Below are 15,231 nucleotides of genomic sequence, written 5' to 3'. Positions count from 1 at the left end.
TTATTTTGTCATAAGTTGATTTGCCCACAGTCTAGTTTTTCTTTTTTTTGTTCTTGAAATTGTTCCCAAGGAAATACGGGGGGGTATGTGGGGAGCAAAACTGGAATATAGGGAACTGTTTTGGCAAATTATTTTAGAGGCCAACAGGAATCCCGGTTTAAATGAAATGTTATCTATTATACCTGTTTTAAAACTTAGATCAGCTAAGCTGTAAAAATTATCATTGTTAGTCATTTCATCTTGTGCCACTAGAGGGCATTGGTGTATTATTCATTTCCTACAACACTGGTGATCCTTTTATATAAATGAAGTTTGTTATATATTTTTATTTTTCATGTATTATTAATACGACCAAACCATATTTTAAAATGATTCTAGGTAAATATTATCAAGATTATTTATTTATTAATTTTAATAAACATTGATAAATTAATATAATGGATGTTTTTAAAAATTTTAATCGTTACTGGATACCCAATGATGATCCGTATTTGAATTTCGTCACTGTATTTAAACAGCATTTGAATCACATGAAATTATCTGAAGAAGTGTTTTCTACGAAAATGCAGAATTTATTGACAGCGTTAATAAACTATTTTGAAAAGTCTATATCGTTCCTCAGCGCTCCATCTCTCATTTGGTTGCTTGTTTGGACTGAATAGTTCTCTAGTCTTTCGTGGTGTTTGCCATACTGTGTTTTTATTGGTTTTTATTATTCCAGACATGCAAAAGACTTTATCCAGTACTGTCATAGTGGTATGGCTTATATCGATATCTTTGATAATGTAATTGGGAAGCTGAAAAATTAATCTAGGATGACCAAAATGTACTAAAAGATACATAAAAACAGGTCTATATCAAAATATCAAATGTTTACTTACCCAAACACCTAAACGCCGACACATATTCCACGAACCACAAATACAATGAACGCCCTAAACCATGAAATTCAAAAACTTGAAGTGCCATAGTTGTCCCATCCCACCGCCCGCTACATACTCCCTACACAAACAAACTAAATAAACCACATACATACACTAAACTAAACCCTACTTCTAACCCTATACTAAATCTTTCATATACCACCAAGTATGCACTTAACTTAACCTGCACTCTAACCCTAAGGTCCGTAACTATCGCACACTTACCTTAAAAAGCTATACCCAAACAAACTAAATAATCCACACACATACACTTAATAAAACCCTACTTCTAACCCTACACTAAATCTAACATACATTACCATCTATGCACTTACCTTATCCCGCACCCTAACACTAAGGTCCATAACTATCGCACACTTACCTTACGGAGCTATACTGCAGAAGGGCCAACCATGACGAATCAATGTTTTGAATTTCGCTCTTCAGAACGATTGATGTTTTTGCAGTTTGATAAAGACGTGTCAGCGTTTAGGTGTTCGGGTAAGTAAACTTTCGATATTTTGACATAGACCCCATAAAAACATAGAAATAAATTGTCTTCCTTCTCTATGTTTTTTTGGTAACTCTTGATATATGCAGTGGTATATTGTCTGTCTTAGCTAGCATAGCAAGCAGATTTTGTGAATACAATTTATCATACACTTTATGTCAGGAAATTATCTTACGTCCCTTCATATAGCCTTGGTGTTTCACTTGCCAAGCTGTGCTTCATGAGATGTGCCTATTGCTCTTGTCTATAGTGCAGCTGAAATAATCAATATGGTAACTTTCAAAAAGTCTGTACCAGTTTTCAACAGTTATGTGACTGGGCGTAATCAACATTCTTCATAATTATCAGTCTTTGTATCATCTTTGGCAATGCTTTACTGTTTATTTCTCCTGCATAATACCCTCACTTTCTGTAATCCCACACATTGTTCTTCTCTTTCCTCTTCTACTTAAGTCATCTAGCAATAGCATGTTTATGAAAGAATTAGCCATGCTGTTCATTGCAACATGTTTTGATCTGGCCAACGTATTCAATACCATACCTTATGCTGGAATTTTAGGGTAGCTAAAATCCTTAAACAGAAATCATTATGTGATGAGATGGATAGCCAACTGGCTGAAAGGTAAGATACCATACAGTTCCTGTGGTAGATGCCTCCCTGAATCTTGTTAAAGTGAAAAGTGGAGTCTCCCATGGATCTATACTGGTTTCTCTCCTGTACATTTCCTAAATATTTGAAACCACTTCATTTTCATTTAAAAACAGCACTGTTTTATATCTTTTTGAGTTATATACACTTTTCATCCAGAAAAAAATGAAGAAAGCGCTCAGCTGTGGATATTTGTTATTAAAGTTTTCGGCTACATTTCCTCATTGTGGCTCACTTCGTTTCTGACTGGTAGCAGCAGTGCTGTTTGGCCCCAGATGTGTCAGTGGTTTCTATCATCCTCTTAGGTGTTTTTTATGAACAAGGACATGTTGGGATATTTACAAGTTCCCCTATCCATGATGGATGATGGTGCTGAACTGGGGGTGAATCTGTAGTTACCAATCAATTCATCCAAAATGCATTTGAATTGATTAAGATAAATACTTTGCTTTATGTGGAGTGGAGCTTGGTTACACAGAAGTGGTGTTCTCTGTGATACAAACCTGTTCTGTAACATGTTCTATTTATTTTGAAAAAGAGATTGAGATCCCTTGACTGGGTGTTTATAATACTACTGGACTTGTGAATGTATAATACGTCTGAAGAAAAGGGTGTGTGAAAACTCTGTTCAGAAGGCAGATGTCACCTCTCAGTAGCCTTTATAATACTGAGAAGAGGGACAAGGCTTTGAGGTGGTCTGCATAGTTTTTTGATTCAAACCCTTGTTTTTTTAGTGAGAAAGTATTGCGATTGATCCATTTGTGCAATTGTTTGGACAGGCAGGTACCAAAAGTGGCATTGTACTCAATGATTGGCTTCAGTGGAACAATTACATCCCTGGATTTGGACACAATACCTTTAGATATAAGCTGTTGACTAAAGAAGGACTTCCTTACAACAATGCATATACAGTGATACTAGGACAGTCTATTGTCAACATTTCTCAGATCCCTAACTATGGAATCAATTATCAGGGCTGTGTTGTCAATGTGATAATTACAATGGGAGTCACTCACACTTGCTGAAGAATCAAATTATACACTTATTGAGATTTAGTTTTAGTCCATAGCTTTGATACCAGCTATTTGCTTGGGTCAGGCCATCTTGCAGGATCATGTTGTCCCTTGGGAGTCTATGATGGCACCATGTCTGCAGTTATCTGAAAACATAGTCACCCACAAAACCTTACAATTAGCTTTGACCTTTTAGAAGTAGATGCTAAAGAGCAGTGACCCAAGCACTGCACCCTTTTGGTACACCAATACTGATTGACAGGTCTTTTTGAGGAAGTAGGGACACCTACCATAACTTCTTTGGCTCTAATTCTGAGCAAATTTGCTATCCATTGAGTTACACAGAGATTGATATTTAGCTAGGAGAGTTTATCAATAATACCTGAGTATGGGGTGGTGCCGAACACCTTTGTGAGCTGTAGATACATGGTGTGCACTGTGTTGCTTTCGTCCATTGCTTTATTAACCTTTTGAAGAATCTGGCTAGGTTAAGTAAGCAGACTTACCTTTGACAAATCTGAAAAGGGTTGAATTGAGAATATGTAGGTCACCTATATCCTTATTTATTAATTCCATAATATTCCTTTCCATGGTGTTACAGATGAGGCTGGTCAGGACTATGGGTTTATAATTACCCAGGTGCACTGAAGACCAACTTTTTTTGCAGGGGAATAACTGGCTGCCCTCAGTTTTAAGGCTGATATTGAATAGCCTTTGTAGGGGATTAGATAAGTAATGTTTCAGACTGACAAGTAGGTAGCCTGGTATACTATCTTTGCTTTAGATAATGCCTTGAGAACTTATTCTTAAATTATTTGGGGGGTGTAGATGTGGGTATGTGATCTAAGAATATTGGAGCAGAGAAGGGGTGAACATTGAGCTTAATGTGTCCGCTAGTAGACTGACTATAAGTGTGTGATATAATTTACTATTAGCTATGTACAGTGCTGGCCATTGTTTCTGAGATTTTTAACATAAATACAGAAGGCTTTGTGGATATCGTTTACCTGGGTGGCTCTTTTCCCCTCATACCAGGTGTTGGTTGATTAGATTAGAATCCAGAATTCCTTGTTTAATTTAGCAAAAACATGTTTGGCATCTTGAGAATCAGATTTATCGTTGAATGTTAAAGAGCCTGTTGATATTTAAATTCGACCACATGGGTTTATTTTTCAGTTTGGGTTTGTATTTATTTCTGAGGGGGACAGATGTATCCTTGTAGTTGTTGACATAAAAAGTGGTGTCATCAAGATAAAGAAGCCTTTGAATTTAGTCAGGGCATCAGTTAGTTTTAGTAGATTAAAAAATAATAATAATAAACAAATACAACACCTACAAACCAGAAACATTATTTAATAACTTTAAGCATTTTCATTGTTGATAGAATGGACTTCTTCAGAAAACCATATTAACAAACAAAAGTCATTTTATAACATTCACATACATCACATGATTCAATCAGCTGACACAAAGATTCTTAATGATATATAATATATAAAACATAAAAACAAATATAAATAATCGACTACAATTATAAACAATACACAAACTCAATATTTTTAACCTTTCTATCTTTAAAAAAAAACATTTGATGTTAATAGAATCATTTAAATGTGAGGATTTATCACCCCATAATTTCAATTACCAGATAGCCTCTCCTTGCTCGATTTTATTCCTGCAATCTCCTGCTCTTGCATCCACTAAAACCCTTTCTAAACTAAAAAAACATTTTTTATATTCTGGATGCTTAGAAACATGTCTAAATAAAGCATTACTGGATGCTCTAATTTTAATATCATAAACATGTTCTAAAATTCTCTTTTTAAAACTTCTTTTTGTCATTCCAATATAAAACTCTTTCACTCTTCAAAGACCGCAATATAAACTAAACTGATAGACTCAAATGAAATCTTACAATTAAGGTAAAATACCTGATTGTTAACTGGTAGCAAAATATAGTTATTTTCATAAACACAACTACAAACTTTAAAATTACCACAAGGGAAGATATCTTTCTGTTTGTTTGTATTATATACTGAAATCTCAGTATTATATCTACATAAAATATTTTAATAGTATTGATCTTTTTATTAATGGAATATGGTGTATCATGAATAACTTTAATAAGCTCAGGTCTCCCTTTAATTATTTTCCAATTTTTTTGTAAACTTTTAATAATATTATAACAATCTACAATCATGTATACATTAAAAAATAAACCATCCTTCTGAGTACTGGTTTGTTTTACAAATCCTTCTGAAAGAATCAGAAGGATATGAACATTTGTTTGATCTATAACTTCCATGGCTATTTAAATAATTTATTAATATTTTATCCTCTGTTCTTAAAAAGATTAATAATGTGAAAAATTTCTTCTAAAAATAGATACTTGAATAAACTGACCTCAAGGGAAATTGTCTTTTACAATGGCAGGATGCTTGATATGGTAAAACAAATATTCACAGTTCTATCTTTTCTATGTAACCTACTACTAAATTTCTTATTGCCTAGATTAACCAAACACCCATATCAAGAAAGGATAGTTTCTGACAGACATCACCCAAAGTAAATTTAAAATTTTATAAAGTAGAACTACTCCAAAAATTCAAAACATTCTTGTTTTGACCCAGTAGAAATAAAAATAGGTCATCCACAAATCTGGCATAATATATACATTTTCATAAACTACAACATTCATAAATATTTTACTGTCCCACCAACCCAAAATTAGGTTGGAAAAAAAGGATGCAATGGCAGCACCCATTGTTACCCTTCTATTTTTATGATAATATTTTTGATGAAATATGAAAAAATTATTATTCATTACAATATCCATAAGCGGAGACTAGCCTTCACATAATCTCTAAATACTGAGGTATTGGAAGATGTTTCAGGCTTCAGTCTTATGTTGAATGAGATTGACTGGTCTGATTTGACCAAGGAGGAAGTTATAATTGGTGGAGGATAAAGCTGATCCATACTGGTAAAGAGCAAGTACAGAATTTTATCCCCCTCTGTTGTAATGTGAATTATCTGGTCTGGAGATTTAGTGTTGATGAAATTCAGAAATTTCTAGGCATGTATGTTTGAGGATGCAGCAGTCTTCCAGTTTATGGAGGGATAGTTGAGGTCTACAAGGTGAATAGTGTTCAACTTAATACATAACAGCTCCATGTTTCTTAGCTAGGGGGTATGGTCCAAGTAGTCATAGAGGGGGTCCTATATTTAGCTATGATATGATAAGAGGTTTAATAATAGTAAGATGGACATGGAGGAGTTCTAAGTCATTATCTTGTCTACTGTGTCTGGAGATTCAATGTTTTTTAAGAATATTGAGAGACCAAATAACCATATAATATGCCAGCATTTCAGGTGGGTTATTTTTGTGTTTTTTTTCCATATGAACTAGTAGATATGGCACCATAAGTTGAATAAGCTGAATGAACAGATGTTAACAAATGTTTTGTGTGGTATGCAAAGCCCTCCATACACCCCATATGCAAGCCTTGTGCTCCCTAATTGTTATAATGAACTCCAAGGTCACCAATTTCTTTAGGTAAGTATGTACATGTGTGTGTGTGCATGTGTGTGTGTGTGTGTGTGTGTGTGTGTGTGTGTGTGTGTGTGTGTGTGTGTGTGTGTGTGTGTGTGTGTGTGTGTGTGTGTGTGTAAGTGTCATCCTGTTCAGTCCATTTGACTGGGACTTATAACTTTGATGATTGAGGAACTGAGGAAATGTCTGAACAATACAGTAACTATAATAATATTAATAATAATAATTATACTACTACTACTACTACTACTAATAATAATAATAATACATGGCTGTCTAACAAATTCACAGCCCTAAATTATTTTGGGCTACTGATAGGCTGTAGATTAGGAATATGCTTGAAATAAGACAGGATCTACAGTTAAATTACCTACTTGAGATTAAGCTAGCCCTTAAATCTAGATAAGCTTAACCCAGCCCATTCTGCAATTTTTATGGCTAGTGTTATGCTGTTTATTAAGGTTATCCTGAAAATAAGTCTGCATGTTCAGTCTAAATGCTTCTGTAGTACTAACCCAGTCTTCAGAGTGCAGACAGCCTTAACACTAACCGTAGCCACAGCTATAATTGTAAATCTGAGGACTAGGTTTGGACTTTTGATCACATCTCTCAACTTTCAGACACTGAAAATAGGAACAAAGGTCCTTGAAAACAGTAACATCCAGCTAAAAATCTGGAGATTTAATTAGCATAGGATTTGAATATCAAATAGCTCATAGCTCTTCCTACTTTCTGCAGGAATGTGGGATACTGCAAAGAAACACATGCTTAAAAAACAGAGACTGACAAAAATAATGGCAAAACATAAGCACATTATCTAAGACAGAGAAAAATCTGTAAACTTTTAATGAAATGTATTATAGGTTCATAGGTTCATAGATAGGTACTAGGCTATCTGCCCGAGGGCATTTATAAGCGTAGCCAGAGTGTGTCGGCTTTCACCGCCCCATTGATTAATTAACTGATCCTCTGTCAAGCAGAGCCAATGAAGTGATCCCAGGGGTGTATTTTCTATTACCCATCCACTCGTCAAGGTTTCTCTTGAAGAGTGTTAGTGAGGGGCTCTGCCTGATGTAATTTGGAATTTTTTTCCAAAGCATGGGGAGTCTCTGTGACAGGAATCTATCCCTCCAGCATGTTCCATTTATTGTTGTGGCGAGGTTTAACTCACTAGAGCGCATGGCTCGCAGTGACTTGGATTTCTTTAGGTGGAGCATGTCCATCAATTCTGAGTTGGACATGGCTTTGTAAGTTAGACAGAGATCACCTCTGATAAAGAGATATGCCACTGAGTATGGTTAAATTATTCCCAGCTCCACAAAGTCTCCTCTTCAGTTTTTTCTCTTGAAACTAGTCTAACTCTCAACCTAAGCACTCAAAAAGCATCTTACAGCCCAGCACTTGCTCAGACCTAATAGCAAGCACTAATATACCTTGACAATGATTGCCCAGCAGGGCAAGGCTCTTTATTTACCCCTCACCAACCAAGCGACTAAGCAGCTCACCCTACTATTCAGGCATGACCAAAGGGCAACTTCAGGTGCACTCTCCAGTCCAGCTGGTGAATCTGGGTATCCTGAGGCAATGTTACATCTGCCTCATGTACACAGACAACCCTCTCCTCCTACCACAAAACACTAACATATGTGAGAGATGTAACTATACAGCCAAACTGGAAGCTAAGCTGTCCCCACCCAAGACTGAAACAGAAAGTTAATAGGAGAAGGTTAACACTTGCACCACACCTCCAGCTGCACACAGACCTACTAAAACAGCACTGCCAAAAAATACACATAAATACACAAAATCATACTCTGAGGCTCTAAATAAAAACCTGCAAAAGCATCAGAGACCTCCAAATAGACACCCAAACAACCTGCATTTCCCATCACAAACCAGACAACACATAAAACACAAAATCAGTGTGCCGCACAATCACAGCCCTTAAGGTGAAATAACATACCTAACACACTAGTAATAGGTGACTCTATAGTCAAGCACACTGACATCCCACTCACTAGGCTGGACAAGCAGAAGGTTACTGTTAGCTGCCTGTCAGGAGCCAGAATCCGCCACATAACACAAGCACTCAGGTCACTCCAGAACAAGTACAAATATGACTCTGTTATTGTTCATGTTGGTGTGAATGGTCTGAGACGTACCTCCCTGGACTACATGAAAAGAGACATGGAAGAGCTCTCTGATCATGCAGCCCAGTCTGGCATGACCCTGACCCTGAGTAGCATCCTGCCCTCACCAAGAATGATACCTCAGTATAAAGAAAAAATTATCAATTTCAACAACTGGCTAAGCTACTGGTGTCATTCAAAGGGGATCCAGTGTCTGTCAGCCTGGGACGACATGCTCGTATTGCAAAATTATACCATCGAGGATCATTTATTTTTACTTAAAAAAGGCAGATGTAAGATGTGTGCCTTCTATCTTAAAATGATTGTTTTCACTAGTAGGTTGATCATGCGGTGTGATTTTTTTCTACTAGACAGTTTCAAAAATCATATCTGATGAGGAATATTCAGAAAATTGTATTAAGGAGTAAATCAAATAGGGAGATACCCGCAAAACTAGAAACATCCTAAATCAGGTCTGAAAATAGCAACACTATTCCAAAATAAGGATAGTTGAGAGGCCTGCTGTTGATTACAATATATGTGAAACAAGTTTCAAACCTCATGAGGTTTAAGAAGTGGTGTCTGTAATAGTGAATGGAAGGTAAAATCCAGATGTGCTGTCTCTTCTAAGTTAATCCAGTCTTTCAGTTTCCATATAGCTTGAAAACCAAACCCTCATCCTAACTCTAATTTCTATGGTTAGATTGTTTAAGGATATGCCTGTAACCTTGCTCACATTGTCTCTCTAAATTTAATTCAGTTCTCAGAGTACAGATTACCCTAAACCCAGCTGCAACCATTGACTGAACCTTAAACCTAGTTATGACTTTAAGGGCTAAGGTTATGCTGATTGACTATAACAAAAAAGCATATTTGCTTGTTTGAACCTTTGCACCTCAAAATGTGCTAACTCTATGACTGAATGACCTTAAGGTTGAGAAGATCTTCCTTCCCCTACTGGTCTGTGATCTTGCACTGTGTAATAGCTTTTTTGTTGATGGACAGCAAGGATCTGTGGAACTAGTTTAAAGTTTTCCATTTCACTGTAAAAGAGGTCAACAATCAGAATGCAGGGGTGAAGCAAAATTGTTAGCGCAGAAGGGAAATTTTGCAGTGGTCACCAAAAAATGTTAATAATTTGGCCCAGTAAACCAAAATGTATTGCAGACCTATTAAAATACCATGCAGGTAGGGTTACCACGTATCCTTCTTTGCTCAGGACAGTACCCATTTGATCAGTTGAGTGCAAAAAAAATGTCCTGAGATTTTAGGGCAAAAATATTTCCTAGGTTTTCTTTAAAGATGTATAAAACAATTATTTTGTATCTGAATCACCTAAATGTTATATGAAACAGCATAAAGACAAATGATCCATCATTTGCTTTGTGAGATATCTGCATGTTTCTGCTTTTATGTATGGTATGTATTATAGCCAGTCCTCACTTAGCACATTATGTGCATAGTACATGTTTTTTTATTTGGCACTGTACCTATAATCCTTGTCATATCAGATTATGTTTTGCAGCTGACATTACACCAGATATATATAAAATATATATAAAATATGTGTATAAATGTATCTATATATTATTCATACATGTATATGGATGGGTGTATGTGTGTGTACACACACACACACACACACACATATATATATATATATATATATATATATATATATATATATATATATATATATAAATATATATTACAAAGCCTTTCACTCTTGATCCTAAATGATGAACAGATTTCCACGTGTAGTCGGTGGTGGAGCTAGCTCTAAAAAGAGCTGTTTTAGCCCTGTGGGCAGCTGGAGCTCTATATAGAGCTGTTACAGATCTCTATGAGCTCTGAGAAGAGCTGTTTTGTGTTTAGAATGTCCTTTCGGGCAGATGCGGTAGTTCTAAAAAGAACTGTTTTGTTTGGTTCACCGAAGCTGTGTCTGTGCCTCCGGCTGGTCTTACCGGAGCTGATACAGATTTCTGTGAGCTCTGAGAAGGGCCGATTTGTGTTTTGAATGCCCGTTCAGGTGTTGGTGGTAGCTCTGATAAGAACTTTTTTGTTTTATTCTTCAATGTTTTATAAACTCAAATGCTATGGAACAACTAGTCACCACTCCCACAAGAGGGGACAACATACTAGACCTGATCATTACCAACATGGGGACTCTATGCTCCACACCAGAAGTATATCCCTCATTGGTAAGATCAGACCATAAATCAATTTCACTGGATGTCCACATCCCGACCCCACCCTCAGCCCAGAAAGCCACAGTGAAAAACTTCTCAAAAGCGAACTTCTCACTTCCCAAAACTGAAGTGGAATTCTTCAAGGCCCCAGGGCCAGTGGAAACTACGGCCCAAACTGCAGAATCCTATATAAATGCATTCTACGGACATCTCCAGGAATGCATGGATCATTGTAGTAAGAATCTTTGTGTTCAACATCTTTGTATCATGTATAGTAAGGGTTAAAATGTGAAATTGCATTGCGTGCAAAGAAGCAAGTTAAAATAAGCTCCTACCAGACACTTATCCTGCATGACAACATTACTATCACAACCACGCATGACCATTGAGCGATGCACCACTCTTAATCCAGCCACGCTGTTACCTACAGCTGACGATGGTGCCTCTCACGTGTGTTTAGATTTGATACACTCTAATGTCTTACCAAGACCAGACCTTAAGGACCAACCTTTGGCAAATTCAGATTGGACCCTGTTTGTAGATGGGTCAGCATGTAAAAATGAGGCAGGCATTACACAAGTGGGTTATGCAGTCACAACTGAGACTACAGTACTAGAGGCAAGACCCCTCCCCAGGAACCTGTCCGCACAAGCGGCCGAATTGATTGCTTTGTCCAGAGCATGCACCATTTCCAAGGATAAGACAGTTACTATCTACACAGATAGTCAGTATGCTTTTTCCACGGTCCATGTCTTTGCACAGCAATGGAAAAATAGGGGAATGGTTATGGCCTCAGGAAAGGAAATAACCCACAAGGATTTAATCCTTAGCCTCTTACAAGCTGTCCAACTGCCACGGGGACTGGCCATCTGTAAGTGCGCAGCGCACACGAATGCCAAGGATCCAGTACTACTTGGAAATGCACTGACTAACAAAGCTGCAAAAAGTGTAGCCTTAACCTCTACTTTTGCACTCGAGACCACACAAAAGGAACTTCACCCTACAGGTAAATTTGATCTACAAACTTTACAGGTAATGCAGGAACTTAGTACAGTTCGGGAAAAACAGCGATGGGTTAAATATGGGGCTATTCAAAAGCAGGGAGTTTTTGTAGGTCCAAATGATAAGTATGTCTTGCCAACAAATCTTTTTAGGTATGCCTCATTAGTGACGCATGGCCCATCTCATCTGGGCTCTGCTGCTATGGTTCAAATGATCCAGTGAATTTTCTGGACCAAGGGCTTTATAGCATACGCTAAACGATTTTGTTTATCATGCCTGCTTTGTGCACGATACCATGGTGGTGGGGTGCGGATCACCCCAGCAGCTTTTCCGCTGCCTCTGTATCCATTTTACACAATCTGCATGAATTTTATTGAACTAACTCCTGTTCAACAGAAGCGATTTGTGTTAGTCATTATTGACGCTTTTACAAAATGGGTTGAAGCTTTTCCGGTAGCACACCCAGATGCACTGTCGGTAGCCAAGGCCCTTACAAATAACATTATCCCTCATTTTGGGTTACCTACACGCATCTATTCTGATAATGGCACACATTTCATAAATCAAGTTATTCAAAAGCTGGCCGCCATTTTTCAGATTGAGTTAAAACATCATTGTGCCTACCACCCACAGTCAGCAGGGTTGGTTGAACGCCATAATGGCATTCTCAAAGGCAAGTTATGTAAACTCATGGCCGAGACACATCAGTCTTGGACAAACTGCTTACCAGTGGCACTCCTGTCCATGCGTACCATTCCCACCTCAAAAGGGGTCACACCATTTGAACTATTATACGGGAGACCTTATTACGTCCCGCAGTGGCAAAATCTTTTGCCTGCGGAACGTGAGGGGGGCGAAGAGATAGCAGATTACATGAGGAAATTGCTGACCAGATCTAACACTTCTCTAACGAATGATTGCTTTTCAGATCAAAAGAACAACAGGATCCTGGAAGTGAAACCCAGGAACTGGGTTTGGATTAAAATTGTCAAAAGGAAGACGTGGGTCTCCCCCAAGTGGGAAGGTCCATACTAGGTATTGATTGCAACACCCACAGCAGTCCGAATAAAAGAACGAACATCGTGGATCCATTTAACACATTGTAAACTAGTAAAATAGTTTGAACTGGACAAAACTTGAGTTCCCCTGAGGAACACTGATTGGTAGTAGTTTTGTTTTGTATGAATATCTGACTATCGTAGCAATGCAGAGAAATACTGGAAGGGAGCAGCCCTTCCCACAAACGCATTCCAAAATAATTTTGTTGTTAATAAGTGTGATTGTTACTTTTCTGTTTTGGTCGTTTTTATTTTCAAACAAGACTAGCCAAGTAAAGAGAGATGATGCATATGCTCTATCTTTTAATGTTTCAAATTGTTGGATATGCACGGCTATCCCTACTGTACATGGTGGTCTAATGTCAGGTACAGTCCCTTTGGGGGAAATGATACATGGACTAATTTACTATTTAAAACTTCAAACGTAGCCTTAAAGGATAAAATAGCATTACCCCTCATGGGTCGCCAGAATGGAGCTGTATGTTTTCAAAGATTTGGCAAAATTAAGGTTGGATGGAGTCAGTGTAATATAACAATAATTCATAACTGTACAATAGATGGGCGCTGTGCAACGAGTTTCAAGCCTATAAGAGTGCTTGTTAATAGTACAGGGCTTATTAATGGCACAAGTTTCTTTGAAAAAATGTTATCTGTGTATGATCTTTTGTTTAAAGGGCTGCAAGACAAAGGAAATTACTCTGTCCCAGTCAATATTACACTTAAAGTAAATAATTGTTATTTTATCTGTGGTAGAAAAGCATACAAATGGTTACCAAGGAATTGGTCAGGCAGTTGCTTTTTGGGTTATTTAGCACCAGCTATAAGACATACATTTTCTCTTCCCCAAGGTAGAATACAAAATGTACGTGCTGTTAATAAACCTGTTAATCCCGTAGGTAACGTTAATGCATCCTGGATCTATCAACAAGATTTGGCCCATAGTAGCAGCAAGGGGCTATCACACATGGACTTGGGCGATAATGTTATTTCCTGGGCTGGTATTCTTCCAGCGTATGGGACGGTAAAATCCATTTGGGAGCTCAGAAAACTGTCAAAATTGTTAGAAACTCTGAGCAATGCAACTTTTTCTGCACTAGAATTGGTGATGGATGAGTTAACTGCAATGAGGACTGTAGTGTTGCAGAATCGTATGGCGCTTGACTTCACCCTAGCGGCAAAAGGAGGTACTTGCGAGTGTTGTCCGTTCATTCCAGACAACGAATATGACATTAACAGCCATCTGGAGATCCTACAAGTTTCTGAACTTACAAAACCAGGACAGAATCTATTAACTGACTTTTTCCAAAATTGGTTTGGAAATTGGGGAACAGTACTTATGAATGTCTTAATTGCTATATGTGTTGGTGCCATTATATTCCTACTGTTGGGTTGTTGTTGCATTCCTTGCATCCGAATGATAATATCAAGTGTATTGTCTGCCAATGCAACTAAAGCTTATTATTCTGAATATACAGAACACGAGTCATGCGAAAAACTGTATGAATAAAATGTATTACTTATGATACAAAGTGTTGTAAGGGGGGAAATGTAGTAAGAATCTTTGTGTTCAACATCTTTGTATCATGTATAGTAAGGGTTAAAATGTAAATTGCATTGCGTGCAAAGAAGCAAGTTAAAATAAGCTGTTTTTCTTGTAAAGAATTTGTTGACCAAAGAGGAATGCACAGATGTTACCTTGGTCCAGGCACAAGCTTATCTTGTGACTGACCTCTGACCATCTAAGGCTCCAGTATGTAAATTTATAGCCTTGACTGAAATTCCTTGTCTAGTAACCAGCTACTGTGTATGTGCAGAGAAGGGTATAAAAACCCATGTGAAGTGTACAGAAATTAGACTGCTGACATACCATGTGCTTTGTAGCATGTCTCCATGCATGTAAAATAAACCTTTTTGCTTATTTTTATCTGCGTGATTCTTCCAGTATATGTTAAGAGTATTAAAATCTTTTGACAATCATGCTATCCCAAACAAAACCAAGACCCAATCATCCAAAGGCAGGCATCCAGTCTGGTGGACCCCTGCCATAAATAAACTGTACAACAGAAGGAGGCAGCTACTACATGATAGAGCAAAATCCCTAATAGGGAAGGCATCTCTGATCAGTACTAGCAAAAAATTACGATCCCTCATAAAATCCTCCAAGGCCAGCTTCAAGAGAAAAATTGCACAGGACACCAAAGACA

Source organism: Protopterus annectens, chromosome 5.part1 (genome assembly GCF_019279795.1).
Source record: "Protopterus annectens isolate FY-2018-M chromosome 5.part1, PAN1.0, whole genome shotgun sequence".
In the NCBI taxonomy this organism is placed as follows: Eukaryota; Metazoa; Chordata; order Ceratodontiformes; family Protopteridae; genus Protopterus; species Protopterus annectens.
The sequence above is the reverse complement of the archived record's forward strand: the minus strand, read 5'-3'. Positions refer to the sequence as shown.